The sequence below is a fragment of the Macrobrachium rosenbergii genome, chromosome 17, assembly GCF_040412425.1.
Source record: "Macrobrachium rosenbergii isolate ZJJX-2024 chromosome 17, ASM4041242v1, whole genome shotgun sequence".
Lineage (NCBI taxonomy): Eukaryota > Metazoa > Arthropoda > Malacostraca > Decapoda > Palaemonidae > Macrobrachium > Macrobrachium rosenbergii.
In genome coordinates, this window is record NC_089757.1 from 30356 (window position 1) to 44609 (window position 14254).

The window sequence follows — 14254 nt, forward strand, 5'->3', positions numbered from 1 at the left end:
GACTGTTTTAGAAGTTTTAAATAATGACGTTATAGTAGATAACCTTTTGGGCTATCTGAAATAGTCTGGTTATTTTAGTGAGATATGATTTCAGTATATTTAATGAAGATTTTGGTCACATTTATTCATATACTAAGTATATATTTTGAATGTGAAAGTTCAATATATACTTATTTTTTGTTGGTTCTATCAAATATCATTCTTTTTTTGTTGGTTCTATCAAATATCATTCTTCATTTTTTACGTTCATATTTTAACACTGAATTTTACTAGTATATCATCATTCACGTATTCATTATCAATCATATCATTAATTTGTAAATTTCACCTTCATTACGGTGCAGAATAATCCTGATGGGTTCCGGCGCTTGGTCTTCAAGACCTAAATATCGTAATCAATCAATCAAGTGGGCTTTTTAATATAAAATTAATAAACTGGACTAAATTTCAACCTTTATTGTTATGACTGACAAGAAAACAAGATGTAAATGAACACTGTAAGGGAATAAGTTTATCATAATATTGAAAGGCATTAAATCTTGTTAGTGATATTTCCTGTGGTGGAAGATAACCGTCTTATTTAATTCCTGAGTGTCCGAAAGGCTGAGAAGGACCAGGTTATAGTCGTGCTATATGAGTGCCCATTCATAATCCGCAACGTGGAAAAAATGAAACTGAAAGAAATTTCTAGATACATTATGAATTTAGACTTTTATATCGATACAATAAGTTGTAACAAGACATTTAGCATATAATTTCTTGCCATTAAGAAACATTACACACCTTTTGAACACTAATAATTTTCGATCGTAAAACTGAATCGCTTTAACACTTTGGATGATGGTCCAGTTGCAAAATACAGCTTAATTCTGATAACACCATCCAGTAGACTCTATCCTTTCAGAGTTAGTATCGTTAAATAATGTTAAAAGTTTTTGGTACTAAAGAAAAAGGGAAATTTAGGTTGATGAAAGGAAAGAATTTTTGTGTGTTAAATGTTAATGAGCATGTCCCGTGTGGTCTAGTGGCTAGGATACGCGGCTCTCACCCGCGAGGCCCGGGTTCGATTCCCGGTACGGGAAAGCCTTTTCATTCACTTCAGTCCATACTGAAGGTATAAAAATGTGATTGATGTAGTTGCAGATGTTGTAAGTGGTTTAATGACATGAAAGAGAAATGTAACTGCTATCAATAACGATTCGGGTGTGGCATGAGAGAGATAAAATGAAGGGATGCTCTGAAACAGTACATGTGGCAGCACATTCCTGGGCACACTGATGTAGAGGGGAACAAACTAGCTGATAGTAAAGTAATGGATGCTTCAAGATGTGATTTCTTAACTAATAAGGTGCCACATTTGGATATGCGTCCAATTATCAGACGATACATTGAAACAAAATGGAAGCAGAGATGGACTTCCTCTATTTTATCAACAAATAGGAAGTACAGAAACATTAGAAAAAGTATGGATTTTTTGAGTTCGGGTTTTAATAGTAACAGAAGATTTGAAACAATCCTAACACGACTAAGGATTGGCCTTACCCGCTTCACTCATAGCTATATGTTAGAGGAGCCAGTGCCCCAGTTTGTGCTCACTGTGGTGGTCAGCTATCCGTTGAGCACATGCTGGTGCACTGTCCTAAATTTATTCGCCCTACTGGGCAAAGTACTTACTAACTGGGAAGACTATTTTAGAAGTTTTAAATAATGACGTTATGGTAGATAACCTTTTGGGTTATCGGAAAGAGTCTGGTTATTTTATTGAGATATGATTTCAGTATATTTAATGAAGATTTTAGTCACATTTATTCATATACTAAGTATATATTTTGAATATAAATGTTCAATATATACTTATTTTTTGTTGGTTCTATCTAATATCATTCTTCATTTTTTACGTTCATATTTTAACACTGAATTTTACTAGTATATCATCATTCACGTATTCATTATCAATCATATGATTAATTTGTAAATTTCACCTTCATTACGGCGCTGAATAATCCTGATGGGTTCCGGCGCTTGGTCTTCAAGACCTAAATATCGTAATCAATCAATGAAGAGGGCTTTTTTTAATATAAAATTAATAAACTGGACTAAATTTCAACCTTTATTGTTATGACTGACAAGAAAACAAGATGTAAATGAACACTGTATGGGAATAAGGTTCTCAAAATATTGAAAGGCATTAAATCTTGGTATTGATATTTCCTGTGTTGGGAGATATCCGTCTTATTTAATTCCTGAGTGTCCGAAAAGCTGAGAAGGACCAGGTTAAAGTCGTGCTATATAAGTGCCCATTCATAATCTGCAACGTGGAAAAAATGAAACTGGAAGAAATTTCGAGATACATTATGAATTTAGACTTTTATATCGATACAGTAAGTTATAACAAGACATTTAGCATACAATTTTCTGCCATTAAGAAATATTACACATCTTTTGAACACTAATAATTTTCGAACGTAAAACTGAATCGCTTTAACACTTTGGATGATGGTCCTGTTGCAAAATGCAACTTAATTCTGATAACACCATCCAGTAGACTCTATCCTTTCAGAGTTAATATATCATTAAATAATGTTAAAAGTGTTTGGTATTAAAGGAAAAGGGAAATTTAGGTTGATGAAAGGAAAGAATTTTTTTGTGTTAAATGTTAATGAGCATGTCCCGTGTGGTCTAGTGGCTAGGATACGCGGCTCTCACCCGCGAGGCCCGGGTTCGATTCCCGGTACGGGAAAGCCTTTTCATTCACTTCTGTCCATACTGAAGGTATAAAAATTTGCCTGATCTCATTGGAGATGTTGTAAGTGCTTTGATAACATGAAAGAGAAATGTAACTGCTATCAATATTGATTCAGGTGTGGCATGAGAGAGATAAAATGAAGGGATGCTCTGAAACAGTACAGGTGGCAGCACATCCTGGGCCCTTTGGTGTAGAAGGGAACAAACTAGCTGATAGTAAAGCAAAGGATGCTGCAAGATGTGATTTCTTAACTAATAAGGTGCCACATTTGGATATGCGTCCAATATCAGACGATACATTCGAACAAAATGGAAGTAGAGATGGACTTCCTCTATTTTATCAACAAATAGGAAGTACAGAAACATTAGAAAAAGTATGGAATTTTGAGTTCGGGTTTTAATTGTAGCAGAAGATTTGAGACCATCCTAACACGGCTTAGGATTGGCCATACCTGCTTCACTCATAGCTATATTTTAGAGGAGCCAGTGCCCCAGTTTTCGTTCAATGTGGTGGTCAGCTATCCGTTGAGCACATGCTGGTGCACTGTCCTAAATTTATTCGTCCTAGGGCAAAGTACTAACTTGGAAGACTGTCTTAGAAGTTTTAAATAATGACGTTATAGTAGATAACCTTTTGGGCTATCTGAAATAGTCTGGTTATTTTAGTGAGATATGATTTCTGTATATTTTATGAAGATTTTAGTCACATTTATTCATATACTAAGTATATATTTTGAATGTGAAAGTTCAATATATACTTATTTTTTGTTGGTTCTATCAAATATCATTCTTTTTTGTTGGTTCTATCAAATATCATTCTTCATTTTTACGTTCATATTTTAACACTGAATTTTACTAGTATATCATCATTCACGTATTCATTATCAATCATATCTATCATTAATTTGTAAATTTCACCTTCATTACGGCGCTGAATAATCCTGATGGGTTCCGGCGCTTGGTCTTCAAGACCTAAATATCGTAATCAATCAATCAAGAGGGCTTTTTAATATAAAATTAATAAACTGGACTAAATTTCAACCTTTATTGTTATGACTGACAAGAAAACAAGATGTAAATGAACACTCCGTAAGGGAATAAGTTTATCATACTATTGAAAGGCATTAAATCTTGTTAGTGATATATCCGGTGGTGGAAGATAACCGCCTTATTTAATTCCTGAGTGTCCGAAAGGCTGAGAAGGACCAGGTTATAGTCGTGCTATATGAGTGCCCATTCATAATCCGCAACGTGGAAAAAATGAAACTGAAAGAAAATTCTAGATACATTATGAATTTAGACTTTTATATTATATCGATACAATAAGTTATAACAAGACATTTAACACTTTGGATGATGGTCCAGTAAAAATAATTATTTCTCCAGTAGACTCTATCCTTTCAGCCATTTAGAAAAGGATTACACACCTTTTGAACACTAATAATTTTCGATCGTAAAAAATGAATCGATTTTAACACTTTGGATGATGGTCCAGTTGCAAAATACAGCTTAAAATGAAGGGATTCTGATAACACCATCCAGTAGACTCTATCCTTTCAGAGTTAATATCATTAAATAATGTTAAAAGTGTTTGGTACTAAAGAAAATGGAAGGGAAATTTAGGTTGAAATGAAAGGAAAAAGTATGGATTTTTGGAGTTCTGGTTTTAATGGTAACAGAAGATTTGAAACAATCCTAACTCGAAGGATTGGCTTTACCAACACTTTTTTTGATGAAAGGAAAGACATGCTGGTGAAATGAGTCCAATTATCTAACTGGGAAAAGTATTTTAGATTTTAGTAGTGATGTTACATAACCTTTTTGGGTTATCTGAAAAGTCTAATTGACAGTATATTTAATGGTATTAATATTTATAATATACTAAGTATAATTTTAATGTAAAGTTCAATATATATCGAGTTGGGTTAGTTCCATGAAATATAAATGAAGGGATGCTTGAAACAGTATTGTGTTAAATGTTAATGAGCATGTCCCGTGTGGTCTAGTGGCTAAGTGTTTGGTATTAAAGGAAAAGGATTTAGGTTGATGAAAGCTTTCACCCGTGTGGTCTAGAGGCTCCACCCACGGTTCGATTCCCGGTACGGAAAGCCTTTTCATTCACTTCAGTCCATACTGAAGGTATAAAAAATGTGATTGATGTAGTTGCAGATGTTGTAAGTGGTTTAATAACATGAAAGAGAAATGTAACTGCTATCAATAACGATTCGGGTGTGGCATGAGAGAGATAAAATGAAGGAATGCTCTGAAACAGTACATGTGGCAGCACATTCCTGGGCACACTGATGTAGAAGGAACAAACTAGCTGATAGTAAAGTAAAGGATGCTGCAAGATGTGATTTCTTAACTAATAAGGTGCCACATTTGGATATGCGTCCAATTATCAGACGATACATTCGAACAAAATGGAAGCAGAGATGGACTTCCTCTATTTTATCAACAAATAGGAAGTACAGAAACATTAGAAAAAGTATGGATTTTTTGGAGTTCGGGTTTTAATTGTAACAGAAGATTTGAGACCATCCTAACACGGCTTAGGATTGGCCTTACCTGCTTCACTCATAGCTATATTTTAGAGGGAGCCAGTGCCCCAGTTTTGCTTCAATGTGGTGGTCAGCTATCCGTTGAGCACATGCTGGTGCACTGTCCTAAATTTATTCGTCCTAGGGCAAAGTACTAAACTTGGAAGACTGTCTTAGAAGTTTTAAATAATGACGTTATAGTAGATAACCTTTTTGGGCTATCTGAAATAGTCTGGTTATTTTAGTGAGATATGATTTCAGTATATTTAATGAAGATTTTGGTCACATTTATTCATATACTAAGTATATATTTTGAATATAAAAGTTCAATATATACTTATTTTTTGTTGGTTCTATCAAATATCATTCTTTTTTGTTGGTTCTATCAAATATCATTCTTCATTTTTACGTTCATATTTTAACACTGAATTTTACTAGTATATCATCATTCACGTATTCATTATCAATCATATCATTAATTTGTAAATTTCACCTTCATTACGGTGCTGAATAATCCTGATGGGTTCCGGCGCTTGGTCTTCAAGACCTAAATATCGTAATCAATCAATCAAGAGGGCTTTTTTAATATAAAATTAATAAACTGGACTAAATTTCAACCTTTATTGTTATGACTGACAAGAAAACAAGATGTAAATGAACACTGTAAGGGAATAAGTTTATCATAATATTGAAAGGCATTAAATCTTGTTAGTGATATTTCCTGTGGTGGAAGATAACCGTCTTATTTAATTCCTGAGTGTCCGAAAGGCTGAGAAGGACCAGGTTATAGTCGTGCTATATGAGTGCCCATTCATAATCCACAACGTGGAAAAAATGAAACTGAAAGAAATTTCTAGATACATTATGAATTTAGACTTTTATATCGATACAATAAGTTATAACAAGACATTTAGCATATAATTTTTGCCATTAAGAAACATTACACACCTTTTGAACACTAATAATTTTCGAACGTAAAACTGAATCGCTTTAACACTTTGGATGATGGTCCAGTTGCAAAATACAGCTTAATTCTGATAACACCATCCAGTAGACTCTATCCTTTCAGAGTTAATATCATTAAATAATGTTAAAAGTGTTTGGTACTAAAGAAAAAGGGAAATTTAGGTTGATGAAAGGAAAGAATTTTTGTGTTTAAATGTTAATGAGCATGTCCCGTGTGGTCTAGTGGCTAGGATACGCGGCTCTCACCCGCGAGGCCCGGTTCGATTCCCGGTACGGGAAAGCCTTTTCATTCACTTCAGTCCATACTGAAGGTATAAAAATGTGATTGATCTAATTGCAGATGTTGTAAGTGGTTTAATAACATGAAAGTGAAATGTAACTGCTATCAATATCGATTCGGGTGTGGCCTGAGAGAGATAAAATGAAGGGATGCTCTGAAACAGTACATATGGCAGCACATTCCTGTGCACACTGATGTAGAAGGGAACAAACTAGCTGATAGTAAAGCAAAGGATGCTGCAAGATGTGATTTCTTAACTAATAAGGTGCCACATTTGGATATGCGTCCAATTATCAGACGATACATTGAAACAAAATGGAAGTAGAGATGGACTTCCTCTATTTTATCAACAAATAGGAAGTACAGAAACATTAGAAAAAGTATGGATTTTTTTGAGTTCGGGTTTTAATGGTAACAGAAGATTTGAGACAATCCTAACACGGCTTAGGATTGGCTTTACCCGCTTCACTCATAGCTATATTTTAGAGGAGCCAGTGCCCCAGTTTTCGTTCACTGTGGTGGTCAGCTATCCGTTGAGCACATGCTGGTGCACTGTCCTAAATTTATTCGTCCCTGGGGCAAAGTACTTACTAACTGGGAAGACTATTTTAGAAGTTTTAAATAATGACGTTATGGTAGATAACCTTTTGGGTTATCTGAAATAGAGTCTGGTTATTTTATTGAGATATGATTTCAGTATATTTAATGAAGATTTTAGTCACATTTATTCATATACTAAGTATATATTTTGAATATAAATGTTCAATATATACTTATTTTTTTCTTTTTGTTGGTTCTATCAAATATCATTCTTCATTTTTACGTTCATATTTTAACACTGAATTTTACTAGTATATCATCATTCACGTATTCATTATCAATCATATCATTAATTTGTAAATTTCACCTTCATTACGGCGCTGAATAATCCTGATGGGTTCCGGCGCTTGGTCTTCAAGACCTAAATATCGTAATCAATCAATCAAGAGGGCTTTTTAATATAAAATTAATAAACTGGACTAAATTTCAACCTTTATTGTTATGACTGACAAGAAAACAAGATGTAAATGAACACTGTAAGGGAATAAGTTCATCATAATATTGAAAGGCATTAAATCTTGTTAGTGATATTTCCTGTGTTGGAAGATAACCGTCTTATTTAATTCCTGAGTGTCCGAAAAGGCTGAGAAGGACCAGGTTAAAGTCGTGCTATATAAGTGCCCATTCATAATCCACAACGTGGAAAAAATGAAACTGAAAGAAATTTCTAGATACATTATGAATTTAGACTTTTATATCGATACAATAAGTTATAACAAGACATTTAGCATATAATTTTTGCCATTAAGAAATATTACACATCTTTTGAACACTAATAATTTTCGAACGTAAAACTGAATCGTTTTAACACTTTGGATGATGGTCCAGTTGCAAAATACAGCTTAATTCTGATAACACCATCCAGTAGACTCTATCCTTTCAGAGTTAATATCATTAAATAATGTTAAAAGTGTTTGGTACTAAAGGAAAAGGGAAATTTAGGTTGATGAAAGGAAAGAATTTTTTTGTGTTAAATGTTAATGAGCATGTCCCGTGTGGTCTAGTGGCTAGGATACGCGGCTCTCACCCGCGAGGCCCGGGTTCGATTCCCGGTACGGGAAAGCCTTTTCATTCACTTCAGTCCATACTGAAGGTATAAAAAATGTGATTGATCTAATTGCAGATGTTGTAAGTGGTTTAATAACATGAAAGAGAAATGTAACTACTATCAATATCGATTCGGGTGTGGCATGAGAGAGATAAAATGAAGGGATGCTCTGAAACAGTACATGTGGCAGCACATCCTGGGCCCTTTGGTGTAGAAGGGAACAAACTAGCTGATAGTAAAGCAAAGGATGCTACAAGATGTGATTTCTTAATTAATAAGGTGCCACATTTGGATATGAGTCCAATTATCAGACGATACATTCAAACAAAATGGAAGTAGAGATGGACTTCCTCTATTTTATCAACAAATAGGAAGTACAGAAACATTAGAAAAAGTATGGAATTTTTGAGTTCTGGTTTTAATTGTAACAGAAGATTTGAGACCATCCTAACACGGCTTAGGATTGGCCATACCTATTCACTCATAGCTATATGTTAGAGGACCAGTGCCCCAGTTTGTCGTTCAATGTGGTGGTCAGCTATCCGTTGAGCACATGCTGGTGCACTGTCCTAAATTTATTGGTCCTAGGGGCAAAAAATTACTAACTGGAAGACTGTCTTAGAAGTTTTAAATAATGACTTATATATAGATAACCTTTTGGTTATCTGAAAGAGTCTGGTTATTTTAGTGAGATATGATTTCTGTTTTAGTCACATTTATTCATATACAAGTAATATATTTTGAATGTGGTTCAATATATACTTAATTTTTTGTTGATTCTCCATCAAATATCATTATTTTTTTGTTGGTTCTATCAAATATCATTCTTCATTTTTGACGTTCATATTTTAACACTGAATTTTACTAGTATATCATCATAAACGTAAAATTATCAATCATATCTATCATTAATTTGTAAAATGTTAACCTTCATTACGGCGCTGAATAATCCTGATGGTTCCGGCGCTTTTCATTCACTTCTAGTCCATCTTCAAGACCTAAATATCGTAATTAATCAATCAAGAGGGCTTTTTAATATAAAATTAATAAACTGGACTAAACTTCAACCTTTATTGTTAATGACTGACAAGAAAACAAGATGTAAATGAACACTGTACAGGGAATAAGTTCATTTAACAAATCTTGATTAGTGATATTTTTGGTGGAAGATAACAATCTTATTTAATTCAAGTGTCCGAAAGGCTGAGAAGGACCAAATTTCGTGCTATATTTTGCAACATTCATAATCCGCAACGTGGAAAAAATGAAACTGAAAGAAAATTCTAGATACATTATGAATTTAGACTTTTATATCGATAAAATGGCCTAACAAAGACATTTAGCATATAATTTTTTGCCATTTAGAAACATTGCACACCTTTTGAACACTAATAATTTTTGATCGTAAACTGAATCGTTTTAACACTTTGGATGATGGTCCAGTTGCAAAATACAGCTTTTTCTGATAACATTATCCAGTAGACTCTATCCTTTCAGAGTTAGTATCATTAAATAATGTTAAAAGTTTTTGGTACTAAAGAAAAAGAAAATTAGGTTGATGAAAGGAAAGAATTTTTTTGTGTTAAATGTTAATGAGCATGTTTTGGAATAAATAGATGATACTTTTTTCACCCGAAATTGGTTCGATTCAAAGATATCTATTTTTACTTCAGTCTATACTGAAGGTATAAAAATGTGATTGATGTAAATGCAGATGTTGTAAGTGGTTTAATAATATGAAAGAATAATCCTGAAACTGCTATCAATATCGAATTGGGTGTGGCATGACAGAGATAAAATGAAGATGCTCTGAAACAGTACAGGTGGCAGCACATTATGACTGACAGAAGAAAAACAAGCTGATAAAAGAACATGCTGCAAGAATAATTTCTTAACAATAAGGTATTTGATATGAGTCCAATTATCAGAATCATTGTTGGAAGAGATGACTTCCTCTTTTTATCAACAAATAGGAAGTACAGTTAGAAAAAGTATGGATTTTTTGGAGTTCTGGTTTTAATGGTAACAGAAGATTTGAAACAATCCTCTCGACTGGAGTGTCCGAAAGCTGAGAAGGACCAGGTTAAAGTCGTGCTATATAAGTGCCCATTCATAATCCGCAACGTGGAAAAAATGAAACTGGAAGAAATTTCGAGATACATTATGAATTTAGACTTTTATATCGATACAATAAGTTATAACAAGACATTTAGCATACAATTTTCTGCCGTTAAGAAATATTACACATCTTTTGAACACTAATAATTTTCGAACGTAACACTGAATCGCTTTAACACTTTGGATGATGGTCCAGTTGCAAAATACAGCTTAATTCTGATAACACCATCCAGTAGACTCTATCCTTTCAGAGTTAATATCATTAAAGAATGTTAAAAGTGTTTGGTATTAAAGGAAAAGGGAAATTTAGGTTGATGAAAGGAAAGAATTTTTGTGTGTTAAATGTTAATGAGCATGTCCCGTGTGGTCTAGTGGCTAGGATACGCGGCTCTCACCCGCGAGGCCCGGGTTCGATTCCCGGTACGGGAAAGCCTTTTCATTCACTTCAGTCCATACTGAAGGTATAAAAAATGTGATTGATGTAGTTGCAGATGTTGTAAGTGGTTTAATAACATGAAAGAGAAATGTAACTGCTATCAATAACGATTCGGTGTGGCATGAGAGAGATAAAATGAAGGGATGCTCTGAAACAGTACATGTGGCAGCACATTCCTATGCACACTGATGTAGAAGGGAACAAACTAGCTGATAGTAAAGTAAAGGATGCTGCAAGATGTGATTTCTTAACTAATAAGGTGCCACATTTGGATATGCGTCCAATTATCAGACGATACATTCGAACAAAATGGAAGCAGAGATGGACTTCCTCTATTTTATCAACAAATAGGAAGTACAGAAACATTAGAAAAAGTATGGAATTTTTGGAGTTCGGGTTTTAATTGTAGCAGAAGATTTGAGGCCATCCTAACACGGCTGAGGATTGGCCTTACCTGCTTCACTCATAGCTATATTTTAGAGGGAGCCAGTTCCCCAGTTTTCGTTCAATGTGGTGGTCAGCTATCCGTTGAGCACATGCTGGTGCACTGTCCTAAATTTATTCGTCCTAGGGCAAAGTACTAACTTGGAAGACTGTCTTAGAAGTTTTAAATAATGACGTTATAGTAGATAACCTTTTGGGCTATCTGAAATAGTCTGGTTATTTTAGTGAGATATGATTTCAGTATATTTAATGAAGATTTTGGTCACATTTATTCATATACTAAGTATATATTTTGAATGTGAAAGTTCAATATATACTTATTTTTTGTTGGTTCTATCAAATATCATTCTTTTTTTGTTGGTTCTATCAAATATCATTCTTCATTTTTTACGTTCATATTTTAACACTGAATTTTACTAGTATATCATCATTCACGTATTCATTATCAATCATATCATTAATTTGTAAATTTCACCTTCATTACGGTGCAGAATAATCCTGATGGGTTCCGGCGCTTGGTCTTCAAGACCTAAATATCGTAATCAATCAATCAAGTGGGCTTTTTTAATATAAAATTAATAAACTGGACTAAATTTCAACCTTTATTGTTATGACTGACAAGAAAACAAGATGTAAATGAACACTGTAAGGGAATAAGTTTATCATACTATTGAAAGGCATTAAATCTTGTTAGTGATATTTCCGGTGGTGGAAGATAACCGTCTTATTTAATTCCTGAGTGTCCGAAAGGCTGAGAAGGACCAGGTTATAGTCGTGCTATATGAGTGCCCATTCATAATCCGCAACGTGGAAAAAATGAAACTGAAAGAAATTTCTAGATACATTATGAATTTAGACTTTTATATCGATACAATAAGTTGTAACAAGACATTTAGCATATAATTTCTTGTCATTAAGAAACATTACACACCTTTTGAACACTAATAATTTTCGATCGTAAAACTGAATCGCTTTAACACTTTGGATGATGGTCCAGTTGCAAAATACAGCTTAATTCTGATAACACCATCCAGTAGACTCTATCCTTTCAGAGTTAGTATCATTAAATAATGTTAAAAGTGTTTGGTACTAAAGAAAAAGGGAAATTTAGGTTGATGAAAGGAAAGAATTTTTTTGTGTTAAATGTTAATGAGCATGTCCCGTGTGGTCTAGTGGCTAGGATACGCGGCTCTCACCCGCGAGGCCCGGGTTCGATTCCCGGTACGGGAAAGCCTTTTCATTCACTTCAGTCCATACTGAAGGTATAAAAAATGTGATTGATGTAGTTGCAGATGTTGTAAGTGGTTTAATAACATGAAAGAGAAATGTAACTGCTATCAATAACGATTCGGGTGTGGCATGAGAGAGATAAAATGAAGGGATGCTCTGAAACAGTACATGTGGCAGCACATTCCTGGGCACACTGATGTAGAGGGGAACAAACTAGCTGATAGTAAAGTAATGGATGCTTCAAGATGTGATTTCTTAACTAATAAGGTGCCACATTTGGATATGCGTCCAATTATCAGACGATACATTGAAACAAAATGGAAGCAGAGATGGACTTCCTCTATTTTATCAACAAATAGGAAGTACAGAAACATTAGAAAAAGTATGGATTTTTTGAGTTCGGGTTTTAATAGTAACAGAAGATTTGAAACAATCCTAACACGACTAAGGATTGGCTTTACCCGCTTCACTCATAGCTATATGTTAGAGGGAGCCAGTGCCCCAGTTTGTGCTCACTGTGGTGGTCAGCTTCCGTTGAGCACATGCTGGTGCACTGTCCTAAATTTATTCGCCCTACGGCAAAGTACTTACTAACTGGGAAGACTATTTTAGAAGTTTTAAATAATGACGTTATGGTAGATAACCTTTTGGGTTATCGGAAAGAGTCTGGTTATTTTATTGAGATATGATTTCAGTATATTTAATGAAGATTTTAGTCACATTTATTCATATACTAAGTATATATTTTGAATATAAATGTTCAATATATACTTATTTTTTGTTGGTTCTATCTAATATCATTCTTCATTTTTTATGTTCATATTTTAACACTGAATTTTACTAGTATATCATCATTCACGTATTCATTATCAATCATATGATTAATTTGTAAATTTCACCTTCATTACGGCGCTGAATAATCCTGATGGGTTCCGGCGCTTGGTCTTCAAGACCTAAATATCATAATCAATCAATGAAGAGGGCTTTTTTTAATATAAAATTAATAAACTGGACTAAATTTCAACCTTTATTGTAATGACTGACAAGAAAACAAGATGTAAATGAACACTGTATGGGAATAAGGTTCTCAAAATATTGAAAGGCATTAAATCTTGGTATTGATATTTCCTGTGTTGGGAGATATCCGTCTTATTTAATTCCTGAGTGTCCGAAAAGCTGAGAAGGACCAGGTTAAAGTCGTGCTATATAAGTGCCCATTCATAATCTGCAACGTGGAAAAAATGAAACTGGAAGAAATTTCTAGATACATTATGAATTTAGACTTTTATATCGATACAATAAGTTATAACAAGACATTTAGCATACAATTTTCTGCCATTAAGAAATATTACACATCTTTTGAACACTAATAATTTTCGAACGTAAAACTGAATCGTTTTAACACTTTGGATGATGGTCCTGTTGCAAAATGCAACTTAATTCTGATAACACCATCCAGTAGACTCTATCCTTTCAGAGTTAATATATCATTAAATAATGTTAAAAGTGTTTGGTATTAAAGGAAAAGGGAAATTTAGGTTGATGAAAGGAAAGAATTTTTTTGTGTTAAATGTTAATGAGCATGTCCCGTGTGGTCTAGTGGCTAGGATACGCGGCTCTCACCCGCGAGGCCCGGGTTCGATTCCCGGTACGGGAAAGCCTTTTCATTCACTTCTGTCCATACTGAAGGTATAAAAATTTGCCTGATCTCATTGGAGATGTTGTAAGTGCTTTGATAACATGAAAGAGAAATGTAACTGCTATCAATATTGATTCAGGTGTGGCATGAGAGAGATAAAATGAAGGGATGCTCTGAAACAGTACAGGTGGCAGCACATCCTGGGCAC

The 14254-nt window shown here is 34.0% G+C and overlaps 6 non-coding genes across 6 annotated transcripts; all 6 read left to right on the forward strand.

The window, feature by feature from the left end:
- Positions 1 to 1010: 1010 nt before the first annotated feature.
- TRNAE-CUC (transfer RNA glutamic acid (anticodon CUC)) lies at positions 1011 to 1082 on the forward strand. The gene has a single exon. It is a non-coding gene; the product is annotated as a tRNA-Glu (tRNA).
- A 1586-nt stretch (positions 1083 to 2668) lies between these two features.
- On the forward strand, positions 2669 to 2740 carry TRNAE-CUC (transfer RNA glutamic acid (anticodon CUC)). The gene has a single exon. It is a non-coding gene; the product is annotated as a tRNA-Glu (tRNA).
- A 5380-nt stretch (positions 2741 to 8120) lies between these two features.
- Positions 8121 to 8192, forward strand: TRNAE-CUC (transfer RNA glutamic acid (anticodon CUC)). Its single transcript has one exon. It is a non-coding gene; the product is annotated as a tRNA-Glu (tRNA).
- Positions 8193 to 10654: 2462 nt separating this feature from the next.
- Positions 10655 to 10726, forward strand: TRNAE-CUC (transfer RNA glutamic acid (anticodon CUC)). Its single transcript has one exon. It is a non-coding gene; the product is annotated as a tRNA-Glu (tRNA).
- A 1609-nt stretch (positions 10727 to 12335) lies between these two features.
- Positions 12336 to 12407, forward strand: TRNAE-CUC (transfer RNA glutamic acid (anticodon CUC)). The gene has a single exon. It is a non-coding gene; the product is annotated as a tRNA-Glu (tRNA).
- Positions 12408 to 13992: 1585 nt separating this feature from the next.
- Positions 13993 to 14064, forward strand: TRNAE-CUC (transfer RNA glutamic acid (anticodon CUC)). Its single transcript has one exon. It is a non-coding gene; the product is annotated as a tRNA-Glu (tRNA).
- The last annotated feature ends 190 nt before the right edge of the window (positions 14065 to 14254 follow it).